Source organism: Canis lupus, chromosome 3, assembly GCF_003254725.2.
Source record: "Canis lupus dingo isolate Sandy chromosome 3, ASM325472v2, whole genome shotgun sequence".
Taxonomy (NCBI): domain Eukaryota; kingdom Metazoa; phylum Chordata; class Mammalia; order Carnivora; family Canidae; genus Canis; species Canis lupus.
In genome coordinates this window covers 24,787,617-24,806,996 of record NC_064245.1, presented here as the reverse complement: position 1 = coordinate 24,806,996, position 19,380 = coordinate 24,787,617, and the positions used below count along the sequence as shown (strand labels likewise).

Below are 19,380 nucleotides of genomic sequence, written 5' to 3'. Positions count from 1 at the left end.
CTCTGTGTGACTATCATAAATAAAATCTTTTTTTTTTTTTAAAGAGCTACTAAAGCAGAAGATCTCAGGTCAGACCCAGAAATCTCAATAGTCATGGAATTGTCCATGTTCATCACTAAGATCACTTTGTTTTTTAATTGAAATACAAAGGTACATTAGTTTCAGGTGTACAACATAGTGATTCGAGAAGTCTGTGCATTATGCTGTGTTCACTATTAGTACAGCTACTATCTGTCACCATAAAATGTACTTTAAGACCACTTTTAACACTGAAAAAAAACAGTGCCTCCTGTTAAGCCCTAAGTACCGATCCCACGGTGGAGCTTTCTGTTCCAGCGGTGGCCATTGAGGCTGTTTAACTTCTTTTCTCAGTGCCAGTGGTTTGAGATGATAATGGCCTATGACGGTGAAGGTGTTCTATCTCAGGGTACACAACCACATTCTCAAGGTACCAGCTGGCTTCCTCCTGGGTGTTGGAACATGTTCTAGGGGCCAGTACTTCACAAATATGGGATTTCCATCCCACCTTGACCTTCCTGCTGAGTGCGTGGTTGGCCTTTTCTTATGAGGATTTTATTTCAGGACTCTCATTGCCCTTTCCAAGCACTTGTCCTTTGTCAAGATTATTCTATTTTACCCTGTTAGGTTTCACTGTGAATCTTTTGAATTTTTACGAGGATTCACTCAACAATCTTCAAAGATCTCTATCCAGCACCTATAAAACATCAGTTGTGTCTCCTTGGATTAGCCTCTACAAATGTTTTCACCAAAGCAATTGTTTTCATAGAATATATTGTATTTCATGAGCATTTCTATTTATGGAATTACAGTATGTTTTGGTTTTGGATAATGATCAAGTTTCAATTTAAAGTTACCGGAAGAATAGTAATTTAGTAATTTAGTAGAGTGATCTTCATTTTAAAAATTATTTTTTACCATTTAAAAAATTCTGTCTTATTGAAGAAAATTTTGTAAAATACTTTAGAAAAATAAGAAGACATATAAATACTCATGAAAATGCACTTTATTATATTTTGTGGAATATCTTCATCACTATTTCTTTTCTATCTCACTTGTTATGATGGTAACAAAATAATATAGAGTATTCACAAAATTTGATGCATTCACTTTTTTGACCTTCAAAAAAATAGACATATGTGATAATTGGGCATAAGCCCCATTAATGCTCCTTACAGATCTAATTTGGGCTGTAAAGAACTGCAGACATAAGGATGTAGAAGGAGGCTTTCTCAGTGTTGTGGGCTAGAGGGGATGCTTTGGAGGTGGGTGACTGCAGGGTGACTAAGTAAAAGATATAAACCCATCCCTTCCTGTTCTTCCCTAAAAGGTAGATGGCAAGTTGTCTGAATATAGTTTAGCTTTAGATATTTTAAGACATAAAATACTCATAACTGTTGAAAAAATATTCAACAGTATTTTCAGAGAGTAGGGAACCGAAGAATATCTCCAATTTAGTTTTTGACCCACCTGAATTTTAGGCCAAAGAGTATCGTGGCAATGACTTCAGCTTATTGTGGGAAGTCAGTAGCTGAAAGGGCCTGGGACATCTCAGTACAATGGGATTAAGGTGAGTCATCAGCAAATGTAAGCAAAGTCAGTGTTCAAAAGAGTACTTTTCATTAAACTAAAACAGGTTAAAATATACATGCTTTCTTTTTCTTGAATGATTGGTAAAGAATTACTTGGCAGATACTGCAGGAAGGGAACATCAAGCATTCCAATATCTCGGGATATTTTGAAAGATTAGTTGAGTCAGTTTGTTGGAGTTGTTGTAGGTGTCAGCAGGGGAAGGATGTCAACTTTTACCACCTCTGTTCTTCTTGGTGGGTATGTAATCATGGACTCAGAATAATGAGCGTGATTTTCACCTCCTATTTCCTGAACTCCTTGCACTTGGGCACAACTTTACTGATCACTCTTGGCTCCCTGACATTTCAAGTTTAACGCGTCAAAGCCATACCCATGGGGATGGAATCCTGCCATTTTTTAATAGTGGGGGCTCTAGTCATTGTTGAATCCATTGTCTCTCCTTTAGAGCTAAGACTCATAAAACTTGGGAGTAATAAGTATAATAATAACAGTGAACATTTTACAGGCACTGTGCTGAACAAATAATGTGAATTGTTTAACTTAATGACAATCCTTTGAGGTAGGGACTATAATTCCCACTTCATTGTGAGAAGATTGAGGACAGGCAGGTTAAGAATCCTGCCCTGAGTCACACAAATCCATGAGTGCAAAAGTAGAATTTGATCTCAGAAATACGTCTACAACAGCAAAAGCTTAACAACTGTATCATACTGCCTTTTTATTTTTAAAATCAAATTACTGGCAAAATGTTACATGGCAATTTGATAGAACTGCAACCCAAATTTTCTCCTTCCCAGGCTTCTGCTAATGATTAATGATTATGATTAATGATTTGATTGAGCAATAGTAACAACTGCTGACTTTAAATATATTTATACACATGCGCACAGATACACACGTAATGCACACACGCACACACACATGCACACCACACATAATCAGTAGTTCTTGCCTCATTGTCCTGCCCCTTTCTCATTTTGTGTATGCCTCTTTCTTTACCTGGCCTTATTGAGATAGGATTGCCTAATGTTTGTGCATTTAGGGTGTACAACATGGTGACCTGGTATATGTATGCATTGTGAAATATCTACCACAATCAGGTTAATTGACACATCCTTCACATCAGAGTTAGCCGTGTGTGTGTGTGTGTGTGTGTGTCTGCGTGTGGTGAGAACACTTAAGATTGATACTCTCTTAGGAAATTTCAGGCATATAATGCAATATTATTAATTATAGCCATCATGCTGTACATAAATCCTGTTTTATTCTTAAAGACCTTGGCCAGGAGTTTAATTTACTTACCCTGAAGAATTTTGTACAACTTTGTTACCTAAGTGACTGTTTGCAAATTCGAAGCATTTTGCTGTCTGTCCCAGCCTCAATTCCCACATGTCAATTCTTTGTCCAGTTTTTCCCCTTTAAACAAAAGACTATTTTTCTCCTGTATACTCCCCTGTTGAACAGTTATTTTTCTCCAGCCCAAACACAAATTCCATACTCTTCCAAGTATTTCTGGAAATTGGCTATATTTTTGTCTCATGAATTTATCATACAGAAAGGTGTGTAAACATAAGCTCCTTTACAGATTAATTACCATACCAGTGAAGCCTCTTGGGTCAAGAAATCAAACATTGCCAGCACTTAAAAGCTTTTGGAGGGACTCTCCTTTATTACAAGCTCCTACCTCCCAAAAGCTAACTTCTGTATCAATGTTGTGTTAATGATACCCTGCATTTATTTTTTCATACATAGTTTCCCAGGGATCCCTGGGTGGCTCAGCGGTTTAGCGCCTGCCTTCCGCCCAGGGTGTGATCCTGGAGTCCTGGGATGGAGTCCCAAATCAGGCTCTAGGGAGCCTGCTTCTCCCTCTGCCTGTATCTCTGTCTCTGTCTCTCATAAGTAAATAATAATAATAATAATAATAATAATAATAATAATAAATATATAGTTTTCCCATCTGTGGATACATACATTGAGTTTAACTTGGCCAATATGATCCTTATTATCTTTTCCTCTTCTTGTCATCTCCCCTACAGTGTCTTATCATACTTTCTTCCTCTCCTCTCTTTCACATTTCTGGTTCAGAAATTCTGTTAATCTTCTCATGGTGCATATTTATTCATCCATGTCATTGACGTCTGTCGTCATGTAAATGTAGCAACGTACATTCAATTCTTGTGAATTCTCTGATTGCTCTTTTATTTATTGCTCCACTACGTCATTACATGCCATTATTCCCTAACAACCTGAAAAGAAAACAGAAACCCAGGAACATGTCAGGAAAGGAGAAATGGCAAGGTACGGCATTTACTACTTCTTACCTTCAGAGACAATGGCTTGTGTGTGGATTCTACATTCGGGGAGCCCAGATCTATAATCTCCAAAAGCCTACACATCTGCTTCTCGGAGTCCTTCAGGAACCAGCTGAATCAGTGCTTGTGCTAACACCCCACCTCATGAAAAATCCTAATGGAAAATGGAAAGTGTAATACATAAAACAAAATCTAAGGACTATTTGTGCTTATTAGAAAAGGCCTATGATCTTGTCTAGCCAAAAACATTTCAACATTGGTCCATTAAAGAAAATGACTCTGCCGCCATCCCAAATCGTGTTCTGAAGACCATTTAATGATCTGGGGAAAATGCTCATGTTACGGTTAAGTGAAAAAGCAGGTTCCCAAACTCTGTACGAAGCATAATCCCAATTTGGTGAAAGAAATGCACAGAGAAGAAATGGTGGAGAAAAAATACTCTGAAGCATTACAGGGTTTATGTCTGCCTTTTGGTGGGATTAGGAGTTATTTTTAATTTGTTCTATACATCTTTCTGTATGTACAGGCTTTTCTATAACAAGCGTGCTACTTCCATAACTGAGAAAAAAAGCTATGTTAAAAAAAAGGAAATTAATGACCTCGTTGGGTAGCTTCTTGCCTACTCTTTGACAAAAATGGCCTGGAGAAGGTTGCACGTGCCTTGTTGTTTGTCTCAGTCAGAGCCCTGCTTAGCTATCAATGGGGACTATAGCTCAATCTGGAGGGGATTTTTGGTTTGATTGCAGACGTCTGGGTTGGCACTGCTTGTCCTTTCCATTCCCATTCCCCAGTTGCTTCTGCCTGGACACTTGTGAGCACTGCTCACCTCCTCGACTTCACTTCATGTTCCCATAGTGTTCTGGATGACTTGGGAGCCGTGTTTCCCTGATGAGTAAGGAGGTCTGGACAAGAAAAGCCCTGCCTAATTCTTATTATCCTTGCCCCACCAGACCCGTGTCCTCATGACTCAGGGACATGTGAAGCACCAGGGCGCGTAGCGTGTCACTGAATGAGGACATCCCCTGGGTGGGTTCCTTTCTTCCCCCTCTGAGCTTGAGACTCCTCCATTGCCAGGGACTGCAAAGCGATGGCCACCACCAGGAAGCACACAGGCCCACGAGGTCTCTGTGAAAGTGGGAGCTTGGGTTAGGAAGTTAATTGCAGTTTTCATCAGGATAAAGATATCCAGATGTGAGAGAGAATTAAGTTCCTTCCCACGCCATGGAACAGATGACTGAACAAAAAGAAACATTTATTCTGTGAAGGAACAAAATGAATACACCTGCACTATCTTTTCTCTATTCTCATGTTCCTTAAATTAAATTAAACCACCAAACAGGTCCTACTGGCTAAAGGAACAAATGCAATTTCATACCAAGAATATTTGATGTAAATTTCTCTTTTTAAAAAAAGATTTTATTTATTTATTCTTGAGAGACACACAGAGAGAGGCAGAGACATAGTCAGAGGGAGAAGCAGCCTCCATGCAAGGAATCCAATGTGGGATTCGATCCCAAGACCCCGAGATCATGACCTGAGCCAAAGACAGACACTCAACCACTGAGCCACCTCCTGCCCCTGATGTAAATTTCTTAATGGAGAAAGAATAAATAGAAATTTACATCATATATATGGATGCTGTAACCCCCATAAGAGATTTACACAAAACTACTTATTTCCAGACCTACCATGTAGGTATGCTGAATCCATTCTGTACATTTTATCTAGAGAAGATTTTTTAAATGTTTTATGTGAGAGTAATTTTCAGATGTGGCTTATGTCTCATTACTTTATAATAATATCTTATAAAATTTTTGACTGAATCACAGAATTTTAAAGTTGGATCTCAAAGAATGAGATCATGTGGTTAATTTTTTTAATATGGAAAAAATATTGAGGTCCAGAAATATACATATATAATGTGTATGTGTATGTGAACTGAAAGCTCAGTGAAGTTAGTGGATTTTTCTTTACTTTTAAAAATATCCTACAAGTCTAATACTTTAATATATTCATATTTGCTATTAACTAGTTGATAGTTTTAATGAGGATGAAAAAATAATATTAAGCCAGAGAAGTAAAAGGGACTTCAAAGAACAATTATTTGCCATGAAAGTGGAAACCATGGATTGGCATATGAAGGAAATAACATGTTTTTATTGCTACTGGTTACACAGTATATTTTTAGCAGTGTTCTCATCCCTGATGACAGAAATCACCATCACACGCTAAATAACTAAAAGCATGGATTGTGGGTAAGAAAAAAGAGAGATGGATGAAGTTTGGGCCAAGTCTACAGTGAAGAGGTTTAAATATCTCATAAAATATCAGACCAAATTGGTCTTTCAGAATTCAGGGCAGTTCACTTTTGGCAAAATTCAGCTTCCTGTTCACAAGAGCAATGCCTTCAGATTATTTTTTGAACATCAAACAGGCTTTTTTCAGGACTTCATTTTGATGAGCTCTGATGGGTAATCAGAAATACATGGATTAAGTCTACTTTCAAATAAACATGGGTTTAGCAATTAAAGAGAAGAAAGCTTGGCTCAGTGTGCTCTGAGTCCGGCCAAACTCTAAACATGGGACAAGGCAGTTGAGAGTGTTGGATGAGAACATGCAGTTGAACGAGGCCTCCCAACATTATGATAATAAGCTTTGCTCAGCAACTTCCTGAGGGATGAGAAAACCTTAGTACCAGGATATCAGAGACTGTTCATTGGCTCCAGTCAATGCCTACGTGGTAGAGATTCAGGAAACAGAGACTGTGCCAGTAGCTGTCTGCATTTAGATGGATTCCCACAAATCCCATTAACTTTTTCCTTCACACCACAGTAGAGTGTGGTGGGCAAGGGCACAGTCTCAGGATTTGCACCCCAGCTCAGGCACTTCCTACTGGTGTGTTACTTAGCCTCTCTCCATTTGCTGACCTGGAAGCAATGATATTATCTATCATAGGGTGGCTGTGATCATTTCATAAAGTAATAAGCAAAATGTCCAATAAATGTTAGTTATTATCAATATCTATTTAAATTCTGGAGATATGACTGAAATTGTTCACAAATTGTGCCTGAGAAGTGTGTCTAGTAAGAATAGACAGTGCTGTTAACTCTTTAATTATGTGATATTTCCGGAGAGAGCTGGATTAAAAAGTGTTAGCACCTTTACGGGCCATATTTGATGAGAGACAGATATGAGGAGGCTGCTCTTGTCAGCACTCTGTGGTATGGATTTATAGTCTTTGGGAAGAAATCAAACTAAATAGGTTGTGCATTTTCAGCAAAAATATTGATAAAGTAATAAGAATTTAATAGAAGAATGATATTGGATTTTTCTTAAAGGCTGGTCTATGCTAGTAAAGTAGATGCTTAATACACATTTATATAAGCATTTTCCAAAGTTTTCCTATGGATCACTAATGCTATGAGATGCACCTTAAAAAGGTTCTGGGGTACCTGGGTGGCTCAGTGGTTGAACGTCCGCCTTTGGCTCAAGTTGTGATCCTGGGGTCCTAGGATGGAGCTCCGCATCAGACTCCCTGCTGGGAGCCTGCTACTCCCTCTGCCTGTGTCTCTGCCTCTCTCTCTGTGTGTCTCTGATGAATAAATAAAGAAAATCTTTTTCTAAAAAAAGGGTTCTGTGGTCTGATATATTTGGGAAATGGAAACTTCCATTATGCCCCCATTATCCCACCTTAGAAATTCATAGTATGTCTTAGCTTATGAAATGCTCTGATGAGTACTGCTGTAAAGAAACCTGTATAACTTTTGCCCAATGTTTCTCAAAGTTGTCTGACTACAGATCTCAGGGGAGTTTTCCATGAAATGCACTTTGAACATGCTAACATATATCATCTAAGGAAAGAACCATGGTTTCATTGCACAAAGCCTAACATTCTAGAAGCTTGGAATTCTGAAAATAATGACATGAGGGAAATGGGGGCATGAAACAGAAGAGGGAAAGAAAATGGAGAGCTGACCTGAGAGTTAACAAGACAAGAATGTCAGAATTTACTTAGCCATTGGTGTCCTGGCTTGGGCTCCTCTCTGATCAAACATCTTTTCTTCTAGGAGGATACCCTTAGCCATCCTTTCTAAAAACAAATATCTTCCACCTTTGCCAAATCACTTTCTGTTCCTTCTCTCGCTGTACTTTCTTCCTAGACCTCCTTACTCTCTGAGAGAACATTTGTGTGTTTGCTTGTTACCTTGAGGGCAGGGACTTTGCCTTCATCTCTCTATCCCCAGGAAAGAGAACAGTAGGTTCTGGTAGGAAGCAGATACCCAATACATATTTGTTAAAAGAATGAATATATGATAATGGTGTGATTCATTGAGACGCCCACTAGTAGAAGAGGAATAAATTTTTAGGAGGAAATTAGACAAGATTAGTGTTTAACATGATGAGCTTGAGAGGAATCATCAGATGCAAATATTTTGTAGGAGCAATGGGAGTGAGACCTTCCTATTTGAGCTATGCAGCGGGAAGGATGCCAAGCACATCATCACAATAATGACAACAACAACAACCACATCTAATACCTACTGAGTGTTTCCTATTTGCCAGAAACCATTGTAAACACATTCCATGTGTGAATTCACTTAACATTCACGATAACCCTTGGAGGTAGGTGCTATCATTATTGTCATTTTACAGCCGAGCAAATCATAGCTTGGAATGGTTTAGGAAACCCTTTCAAGGTCACACAGCTAAGAAGTGATTGCTATTTCTTTAGAAACAGTGTTATTTAAGAATTGGACAGCAAAAGAGGAACTGGTAAAGAACACCAGGAGAAGGAGGCCAGAGACATTAATGGATAGGAGAGTCTAAGAAGAAGGAAAAGTTGACATTAGCAAATGCTGCCAGGTGGAATTTGAAAGTTTTATTTCTTTTTTTCAGAGCTTTTTCAGTGGCGTCGTATGGACAGGTGGCAACACCTTAAGGAGTGACTGGCCAGTGAGTAAGTTGGTCTTTAGACTATTCTTTTGAGAAGCTTGCCCATAAGAGGTAGGAGAAAGATGAGGCAAATAACTAGAAGCTGACACGGAGTAGGGAGAGTGTTTGAAAAATCTGTAATGCAGTGGGGAGTCTGCTTATGGGAAGAGAACGGTGAAGAGGGAAAGGATGAAATTACAGTAGAGGGCCAAGCCCCGGTTTTGAGAAAGCTGCAAAGAGATGAACAAAGAACACAGATGCAGAGAGATGACAGCCAGGGGCTGGACTGCAGGCTGCTGCACTCAAGGTAATTCAGACGACACATGTCTCGTAGACTCCATCCAAACGTGTGTGTTTGTGTGTATGTGTATTTACTCAATAATACTTAGCATTCTGTGTGTAGAAATGAAAAGGTCAATAATGACATTGAAACAAAGCAGAAAGTAGGAGCGTCAGAAGGACCACTTCTGGGTGAAGTGATGTTATGAGGTCTCCGAGAGTAGAGAAGGAGACAAAGCTGTGAGGACAGTTGTGGTCAAGGAAAAGGGAGAGGAGGAGGCTTTGAGGGCCTCAGTGGGAAGAGCAATTACATAGGAATCAGGAGGGTGAGACTGCTAGGGCCTCAGGCGTGCTCATGCATCTCCAGATGGAGGAATCCTGAGTGATGAGGGAGCCTGGGAAGTGTTCATGATTGTGGGAAGCTGGAGTGGAATAGAGGTGAAGATTGTTGGTTAGAGGAAGTGAGAAGCTCTGTGGGTGGGTTGATGGAGGTGCTCCCTACCCAACCGTGATTGTGGATCATCTGTGGATTGTCCCAGATGACAGTAGGACTTGGAGTGGTGAAGAGAGCTGTGACCTGGGGACAGTCTATTCCATGGCTGGGGTTGTGAGCCTGGGAGCTGTGCAGATGACAGCCACAAGATGGATGGACTAGCTGGATGACACAAACTGTAAGGAAGAGAGGTCACTCTACGAAGGTGACAGGTTAATGATCTATTGCCCCATCCTAGCTCTTGTTTAGAGTGAACTCTGATCTCTCTTGATTCTACTAGTTTAGGACACTCTAGATAAGCCTGTCAGAACCAGTCTTCTACTGATGTTCTGTCCCCACTCGCCATACACCCCCAACCTCCCACCAAGGGTCACTTTCTTTGAGAAGGGTAATGAATACAGGTTACCCAGCACAAGTGTCCCTGAACAAGACTAACATTTGAGGCTATTATCAGCTATGAACAAAGGGGATGTTCAGCTTGTCCACTTGGTTAGGCAGCAGGCACCTAAGAGATGAGAAAATGAGTGACATTTGCCAGAGAGACATCAACAAGGAAGTCAGGTACAGAACATTCATTTCTGGCCTGGTCCAGTTATGCAGTGTCTCAATATGAATTCTGACCCTTCAACATGCTGACAGGGAGCCCTGAGGGTCAGAGAGATGCCCAGGGAAAGTCAAGGGCACTTGACAAGTAGGTGACACATTGTGCCATGACCATGTGTGGTGACCCCTGAGCTATTCACTGTATTGTCTAAGCCTGAGATGGTTGCTCAGAGTCTCCTAGTTGCAGGACAAAGCAAGACCTATTTTCCTTATAAATATAACACTCATCTTGCTTCTATCCTTTCTCACACCTACGTCTAGGCTTTTAAGGATGGAACTAAAGCATGTCTCTGCAGATGAGGTAGCAACAGATAAGGAGGATCAGAGCAATCTGTAAGGTCCTATTTCTTGTGTGTTTGTTTGATAAGATATATGAGGCTCTAGGCCAGTCTCAGTTCTCTCACCACTACTTTCTGTGCACAGAGATTTCTGAACTTGTGTCTGGGGGGCCTCTTTCCAGGCCCTTTGACAATGGCATTTGCAGTAAGCCGAGAAGCAGCATGTCAGTTTAGAACTCCCCCAGGTCTCTGGTGAACAAATCGTCCTCCTCCATTGGTCCCAGCTCCCAGACAGAAGAGGGGAGCACCAACCCCAGCGCTAGTGTTGGCACAAGTGCTGTGGTGAGATGAAGCCTAATTGTAATGGATTTAAGAAACACAAAGATACTAACAGAGGCTCATGGAAAATAGTCTGCCCAAAGACAGCAGAGAAAACCTCAGCTCTCCAAATGCTTCATCATTATCCCTGTTATTTTAGTGGGTTATCACAAATTAGGGGTAGGTAAACTGAGAGGTGGCAAAGCAAATATGTAACTTCCAAGTGCCTAATTTTATTGGGTGGCAAAATGTGCTGGACGGAGAAAAGTGCCTTGGGTGGTTTGAATGCTGTCGACACGTACTGTGCATAGTTTGGTTCAAGTTTTATCCCAGTTATGCAAACTGATAGTTTATGGGGGGACAACTGTAGATACCCACTACTTAAGCATTTCTTGCTCTTTTGACTCTCGGAGATTCATCAGTTGATTTTGATTGGGGTCTCCTTTATCATCTTGGCTTACAAAATGCTCACATTTTAAAGAGCACCTTCTCTCTAACAGATGGAGTCATGTTCCCACAGGTCCCTCCATTGTAGACAAAACAGTTCCAATTTCAATTCTCAAGCCAGAAGAGGACATAGTCATTGCTCTTACTGTGAAGGAATGGGAAGGAGAAATCACAGGCTGAGTAGAGTTGGGCCGGGTGGAAGGGGGGACTGGCTTCAGTCTCTTCTTTGACTCCTCCTAATCCTGCTACAATTCACTTGATGTTTGTTCAGAAGGCTTCGTATTTTGTTCCTATATGCATCCAGTCACAATGAAGACATTTTTCTCTTTCATATAATGTGGAACATTAAAAAATAATAGTCTGGTGATGCACTGGGGAGGTTTGCTTTTCCTAGTGTGTGGTTCTTGGCCCAAAGTGTATGATGGTTGGAAAAAAATCAACACAAGGCTGCTCTGTATAATATTATGTCTCTGGTAGAGAGTGGTTGGAGGGTTTTATGGAGCACAGATTCTAAAGGTAAAAACCTTTAACAAGTCACAACTCAGAGACTGATGAAACCTTACATTCAAACCTTAGATAAATAAACTGAAAAATCTCCAAAGGGGAGCAGCCGCCAAGTGTTCACATTTGATTTGGATATTGCATTTAAATATTTTCCGAGTTTAATATTTCCCCCTTTCTCTTTTTGTAAGGAATCAATCAAACAAACAAACATGCATGTGGGAAATGCATAGATCTTATTTATGTAATATCTTACAACTGAAATTGTATTATGTCCCTTCTAAAATTCATTGTCACTCTTTAGTTTTCCCAAAGAGAACCAGGGAAGACTCTCAAGTAGAGTTTCCTAAGGACGCCTCTCCACTAAACTTCTCTGCCATTTACATTTAATGGTCTTCAATCACCCCCACATCTTGGGTTTCTTTCCCTGTACACGACATCAGATATATTCAGAATATTCCATAAAGCCCATCGCTGGTCTGTAGTAAGGAAGGCTTAGCATGCACATATGGTTTTACACTTACTTTCATGTTTTAAAAAGGAATTGAGGCAGAAGTAAGGGTTCCAGGGATTTTGATGGCCCTTCGTAATGCATCATCTTTGTGTAAGGGCAGGGGTGTGGTAAAGAGGCTGCATCACTTGATTCTGAGGCCAGGTTGGTTTGGTACATGGTTACATTTGGCTTTCTTAAGTGCTATCTCAGCAAAGATGGAGATTTATTTTGAGAAATGTAGGAGTCACCCTAACACCTCTCACTTTGTCATCATCCGCTAACATCCATTCATTTCCAAATTCTGATTCATCTAAAATTTTCCTTGAGCCCATGCCCTACATTGCCAGTGCTCGAGTTCAGAAGTAGTCAACCAAAGCTGACTACTTCTAAGCTTGCTTGGCTGCCTTGGCTTGCCCTCCTTTTCCAGTCCATTCTCTGTCCTATCATAATGAAACCTAAGTCTGATCATGCACCCTCCCTGATGTGCCATGTCACTGACATCCCACTGCCTACTGAATAAAGAACAGAATCCCTACGTGGCCCATCAGCCTCATTGCTCACCTGCCTCTCCCTTCTTCCATTTCCAGTCTAATCTCTCCTGTCACAGCAATACCAAACTGGGTGTAGTCTCTGCGCAGGAACAGTGCTGCTGTTATGTCTGGGTCTCTGTGCATGCTGGGATTTCTGCTCCTTGTCTGTTTTCCCTAAATGCCTAGGCTCACTGCTTCTATTTCCTTTCTTCCCTAACTCTTTCTCATTATGGGAGTTCAGCTATGAGGACTGATCCTTTAGGAAGGCTTCTCTGAGCTCCTCCCCACCCACTGCACCACGCAGGACCAAGTGCTTGTGCTCCATGCCCCTGCTGCTGCCCTAAATCCCTCACCAGTGCTATTCTTTATATCTCAACCACTTAGCACAGGGTGGGTACTCCAACATGATTTATTTGTTACATGAATAAATGCATGAATGAATGCATGACTGAGAAATTGGTGAATACTTGTGATTTTGCTAGAGGTAAGAAATAGCTTGTCTCTTTTTAGCCCATTTTGTCACATTTGTCCCTCACCTTAAAGGAAATAGAACTACATATAAATTGAGGGGCCCTGTGTTTTTCCCTGACCCCTCTCTCTCTGGAGGTAAGAATTATTCTGAATTTGTTTTATCATTTATTATCAGACACACACTAGACCCATATCAGTAATCAATACATTGTTTTGTATATTTCAGACTTTACATAAATGGTGTTGTATGTGTCAGTCTCCACCTGTGCTCTTCAATCACTACTGTATTTGATATATAAATATTATTACATGAGACTCCAGTTCATTGTTTTAATTGCTATATCATGCTGCATTGTGTAATATAGCACTTTTTATATTGATTAGACTATTGCAAATACTGCTGTATGAACATTCTTCTCCATATCTCCAGAGTAAATAATCAGAAGAGAAATTGCTAGATTGAAGTGTAATCACTGTCCACTACACTATATACTGTTGAATTATCCTACTATGTTGTACCAATGTATGTTCCCACCAGCAGTTTCTGACATCATCTGTCGTTCTACATCTTTGTTCACATTTACTGTTAACAGACTTTTAAATAATTTTAATGCGATGAATTTGAAATGCATCTCATTTTTTGCTTAATTCGACTATCTCTTACTATTTCTGGTATTAAGCATCTTGTCATATGCTTATTAATCATTCAGGTTTTCTCTTCTGAGAATAGATATCTTAGACAAATGAATAATAAAAATTAAATAATCTGGTAGGTTAAATACCTGACCAAAACCAGGTACTGTTGAAAGGGAGTATGGAAATTGTTAGGTAACTCCCGGTGTCTGCCACGGTCATCAGGGCAAGTCAGTTTCTGAAGCTCACTTTGTGCTAGTGGTCATGTCTTCCATGATTTCCTACTTTCCCTGCTCTGGAAATCTAGAAGAGGAAGAGATGAAGACATACTCATGTCTATAAATCAAAGTACCTTTCATTTTTAAAAAAGTAAATCTAGTATGAGAGAGGAGATGTTTGGGAAACAACAAAAAATGACAAACTTATAGCTCTGGGCACAATGCTTAATTTTTTTTCCTTCCATTCTACATCCTTGTTTCCTCTACTTTCAGCTCTACCCTACAATCTTAGTCTTGGGTTCTTGGCTATGCAGTGAGAAACATACATCTTCAGGGTTCATGAAAGGTCAGCAAAATGTCTGAACTACCAATGTCCAGAAGAAATACAATGTGAACCACATATGCAATCTTAAATTTTCTAATAGGCACATTTAAAAAGGAAAAAGAAAGAAGTAGAATTAATATATTTTTATCCAAAATATAATCATTTCAACATGCAATTAGTGAAAAAAGAATCATTTAGCTATTTTACATTGATCTTTTTTTTTTTTAATAGTGTCAGTTCAAACATCAGTGTACATTTCACACTTAAAGCTCATTTCAGTTTGTACTGGCCGCATTTCAAATGCTCAATGGTCACATGGCGAGTGCCCACATTATTAGACAGAATAGGTCTAAATCATTCGTAGTGCACTGCAAGTTGACCCAACATAAATATTCATTCTTCTATTTTCTCCCCTTTCCACAAAATATTGATACTCTGTGTTCTGCATTCTGGTTATCTTTTCAGATCAAGACTAAGTGAGGAGATTAAGGAATCAGGATTGTTCTGAGAGAACTGTGGAGCTATACTTTTTTTTTCCTTCTCTCTAACAGAATGGGCCCTGGATTCATTGCCCATCAGTCATTTATTTTAACAATTCAGAATTCTTAATATAGAGTCCGGGGTAATCACCCTGATTTCAGTTGCCCGCAAAGCATATGCATTCTAAAATGTCTAAGTATTGACACTCATTCAATGAGAAACTTAAAAATGACTTCTCTACAAAAGATATCCATGGTTTCTCGTGAGAATTTTAAAATGTAGAACTTGAAGGGATCATGCTTTATTTAATCCAACTCTGAGTGGTTGGGTGGCTTGCTAAAGGAGCCACACCCCAATAGTAGCAGACACATGTCTAGAACTTAGGTTCCTGGACTCCTGGACCAGTGTTTATTCTGTCTCCCATTCAACATGAATTTTGATGATTGAAAACCAGAACTCTGAGACCCAGGGAACAGTGTTTCCCTTACCTCTCTAATTTCCATCAAGGGCCATACAGCTTGACTTTCTCTCAGCATTCATGATTGAATGTGAATGTCATGCGGGCTAAATAGAAAGACCATGGGCAGCACAGTATTAAGCAACTATACCCAAAGCAGCATGTCTTTTGGTATAGCTGAGTTAGGTGTGTAGCCAATCTCGAAGCAAAGAAAGGACCACTAATTGATGCTTTTCTCAAGATAAATACACTTTTTTTTCCCCCACACTGTACTACACCCTCTTTCTCATTTACTTATCAGTAAAAATTCTCTATATACAATAATGGCATTCTTTTGGGTAAGACTAGTGGCTGCTCAACCCATTAGCCACACCCAGTGTCCTGGTGTTGGGAGAAGAACCATCCAGAGACTTACCTGTGGTTTTTACTTTTGTTGCAAGTTGCTTTTCTCTGTTTGAAAAACACCAGGCCCCCTATTTGTTTTACTTTGTATTCATGTGTGAAAAATGCCTTTATACCAGCAGTAGTTTCCTGGGAGCTTTTCTTATCCTGGGTCAGCAGCTGAATGTTAACTAATCCAAAAATTACTTCTATGATAAGTTCTCTCTTTCATATTAAAAATAATAAGTAATTAAGCATACCTCAAAACTACTTATTTTTAAACATGCTTAGTGGAGATAGGATCTTGAAAAGATGCAAATAATGCTCCAGTCTATTCCTGATTTATTCTAAATCATGAAGTTGGGAAAGTGCACTTAAAGAGTTCAGACCTGAGCTGTGAGATAGATGTAAATCTCCCATACACACATGGAATACACAGTCTGAACAGTGTGAAATGTCTGTATGGAAATTCCACAGAGAGTCACTGGAGAGGTTTTTGTGGCAGTACTCTTCCCCGCAGTGTGCCAGTGAAGCGAATGGAAAAGGAGTCCTGGTACATTAAACCATAAAAGAGTCATTAACACTGTCCTCTAGGCCAGATGTTTTTCAAACATTGCTATGAAGATTTCTTCCAAAGAAGATTATCTGGTGATTGACTATTTGGCCACTTGAATAATTAGAAACACATTTCTTTGTGGGCATGGTTTCCTTTGGATTGGCCCACTTAGAATCCTAGGATATTAGAACCCTCCAATTGTTAATGGTGAGGAGAAGGACATAGAGGTTTTATGACTTGAAGAGGGTCACTTAGTGAAAGAGGGGCGGAGCAGGGACCAAATGTTTTGATAACAGTTCCTCAAAACCAGAGGACCTTTACTTTGGACACTTTGTTTTATTAACTCATCAAGAGAGATGCTTTATGATAAAAATGACCAAAGAGAATGAACCAGTTTCTTCTCACTAGAAAAACTATCTAAATATATACTGACATTACTTCAACCTAGGCTTCATTGAATAAAACAGAAGAGCCACTTAGAATTTAATTCTGGTTTTATGCTCTCCCATCTTAGAACATGGACAAGCCATTGGACCTACTGATGAGAAACCAGTTTGGTCCCAGTGCAGCCAATCCTACCTGAGGAAAACTAGATCTGAATGGAAGCAACAGGGTAGTATTTCCTAACTCAGTTCCTATAGAATAGAAAGTGGGGCTTTAGCCCTCTTAAGTTTCTCCCAATTATTTCAGGAAGTCCCTTGTGCTGGTTTCCCTATGTGGTCATGTAAACAGTACTCCTGGCCACTAGGCGGAAGCTTCCATTTTCTCCAGCACACACTTGGGTATGCTGTTCTGGTACCTCATAAGTACACTTCGTTTCTCACTTTTTGTCTCTTCCCATCTGTCTATTATAGTGATGTTGAACTGCTTGGATCCCATCTGAGTCTCCATAATGCACTGAGTCCTCTGGGATTTCTAATCAATTCCATATGTCGACTAGACAGACAGGCCATGTGACCTCTCCTGCTTTGCATCTTGTGTTGGGTTTCCTAAATTCTGATTTAGCATCTTGCTGAAGTCAAGGAGAATTCTCTAACCTAGCTAGTGCTACACTATTACGTGGTCACAAAGCTGGTCTGCCTCATGTTACCAGTGTCATATAGTGTGATCTTAGTGAAATGGCATATTTGCTCCTGATGTTGCTTTCTGTCTCTCAGAGACATCATTGCACAGACCGCTGGCACAAACCTCAGGTGGAGGAAAGAGCTAGAGGCAAATGTACATCCCAGCTGTGCTCACACAATTGCCCTTGGTCCATACTTGCATGAATCACGTTTTTCTCTCCTTAGGATATGTTAGTTCATGTGGGGTTCTTCATGTTCTCATACAAACAATGTCTTTGAGGTCCTACCCACTGTGCTCAGACAGGTGTGGATTTGTATGATGCACATGAATCCAGTCCCTAAATTGAGGACATTTTTCTTCAACAGTAACAACAACAACAAAAAATGCATTTAACTTAAATATGTTTCTAATTTCTACCAGAGTTCAAGACACACAGAGGCTTTTTGTCATGTAGTTAATTTATTTTGGTTTGCAGTTATCCACAAAGCTTGCAGTCAATAAAGTATTATTCATAGTCCAACGTATGAGCCATGGAAAAGTGTAGCCACTGGTGTGCTGGTAAATTATCAGCAGCCAGCTCTCTGGAAGGCAAAAACCTCTGATTTGTAGCATTTGTTGGTTTCCACAATGTAAATACTCCCACCCATGCTGATTTTAAGCTACCATCATAACATCACTGTAAGTGGAATTGGGAAGTGTTGCTCAGCAGCACACTATTATATAGTATTTTCACCATACAGACATAATAGCTATAACTGACTTCAAGGGCATAGGTACTAGTAAAACATAGTAAAATAATTAGGAAGTGATGAGTTTTGAGTACTTATCTTTGCTTTAAATGTAATGTATTTATTTGTAAGTTTATTTAATATAACTTTTAATAATGGCTGTATTGAATAAGTGCTCACAAAATTCCTGAAAACTTAACAATCAGCTCTTACAAGCCAGTCCACTCTGGCTCCAGCACTCCACTGGGTGTAATATAATGAGGGAAGTCTAAAACTAATCTTCCAGAGCTGTGTGAGTTAGCATGGCAGATTGTTGTGAGGGTAGAATGAGTGCATATGAAATGAAAATGTCTAGCATAATGCCTGGCACACTGGTGCTCAATAAGTCCTGGGTGAATCCAGAAGGATGTCTTGAATGGTAGAAGAGGCAGGAATCAGTTTAATTCTCTGAAGCTAGTCAGAGCTTTCATCTTAATAATTCTGAGACTGTGTGCATATTATGTCCCACTCAGGGTGGATCAAATCCCATAGTTAGAGAGGAAAAAGGAGGAGAGAGAGAGAGACCAAATGACATCATTCCGCTTATGCTCCTCAAATGGTCCTCATTAAGTTGACTGCACAGACTATAAAGAGGGATTTTAAGAGCCCTGGAAAAGTTGAAGGCAGACAATCCCTTGTTCAGAGGATGAAATGGGGTAAACCATAACATATGTACCAAATAATATAGTCTTTGTTTTATGTAATAATTTATTTTCCTCCCTCCCCTTCCTCTACATGGAAGAGACCTAACTCGAGGTCAATTCTCAGTACCCCTGAAAGCTGAAGAAAGAGCAGGACTGATTTGATGGTTTCTCTGGCAGGCACACGGCTGGAGCCCACTGCACAGTGGCAGCCTCGCCAGTTAAATTATGATGGCTGCTTTGATGAGAGGAGGTTTCATGCTTTATGAGGCTGATAGCATTCAGCGTTTAAACCATTAAATTTGCATCTGGAAAAGCCCTGGTCAGGAAAAGGTAAAAAGGTCAAATTTTCATAATAGCTTTCAGAACCAAAATGGTATCTTTCCTGAGGGGCTGGCTGGAAAACATTCAGCTTTTTGTTGTAAGAGAGGTTTTGCTTAATTGAAAATCCGTGAGATAAAAAGATCCTTTAGCAAGAATACTAAATTCACTGACAGATATTTTCCTACTAATTATTGGGACTAGTGGTTGAACAGTGTGTGCTGCTGAGAACAAAAGGAATCTCCACATTTAAACTTGTGGAGATCTA

General features: G+C 39.8%; 1 long non-coding RNA gene across 1 annotated transcript; it reads right to left on the bottom strand.

Annotated features, from left to right (window-relative positions):
• Window positions 1–3,089: 3,089 nt before the first annotated feature.
• LOC125754840 (uncharacterized) lies at window positions 3,090–7,784 on the bottom strand. Its single transcript, XR_007409747.1, has 3 exons — window positions 7,614–7,784; window positions 7,376–7,515; window positions 3,090–3,857 (listed from the first exon to the last, which is right to left on the bottom strand). It is a non-coding gene; the product is annotated as an uncharacterized LOC125754840 (long non-coding RNA).
• Between the last annotated feature and the right edge of the window lie 11,596 nt (window positions 7,785–19,380).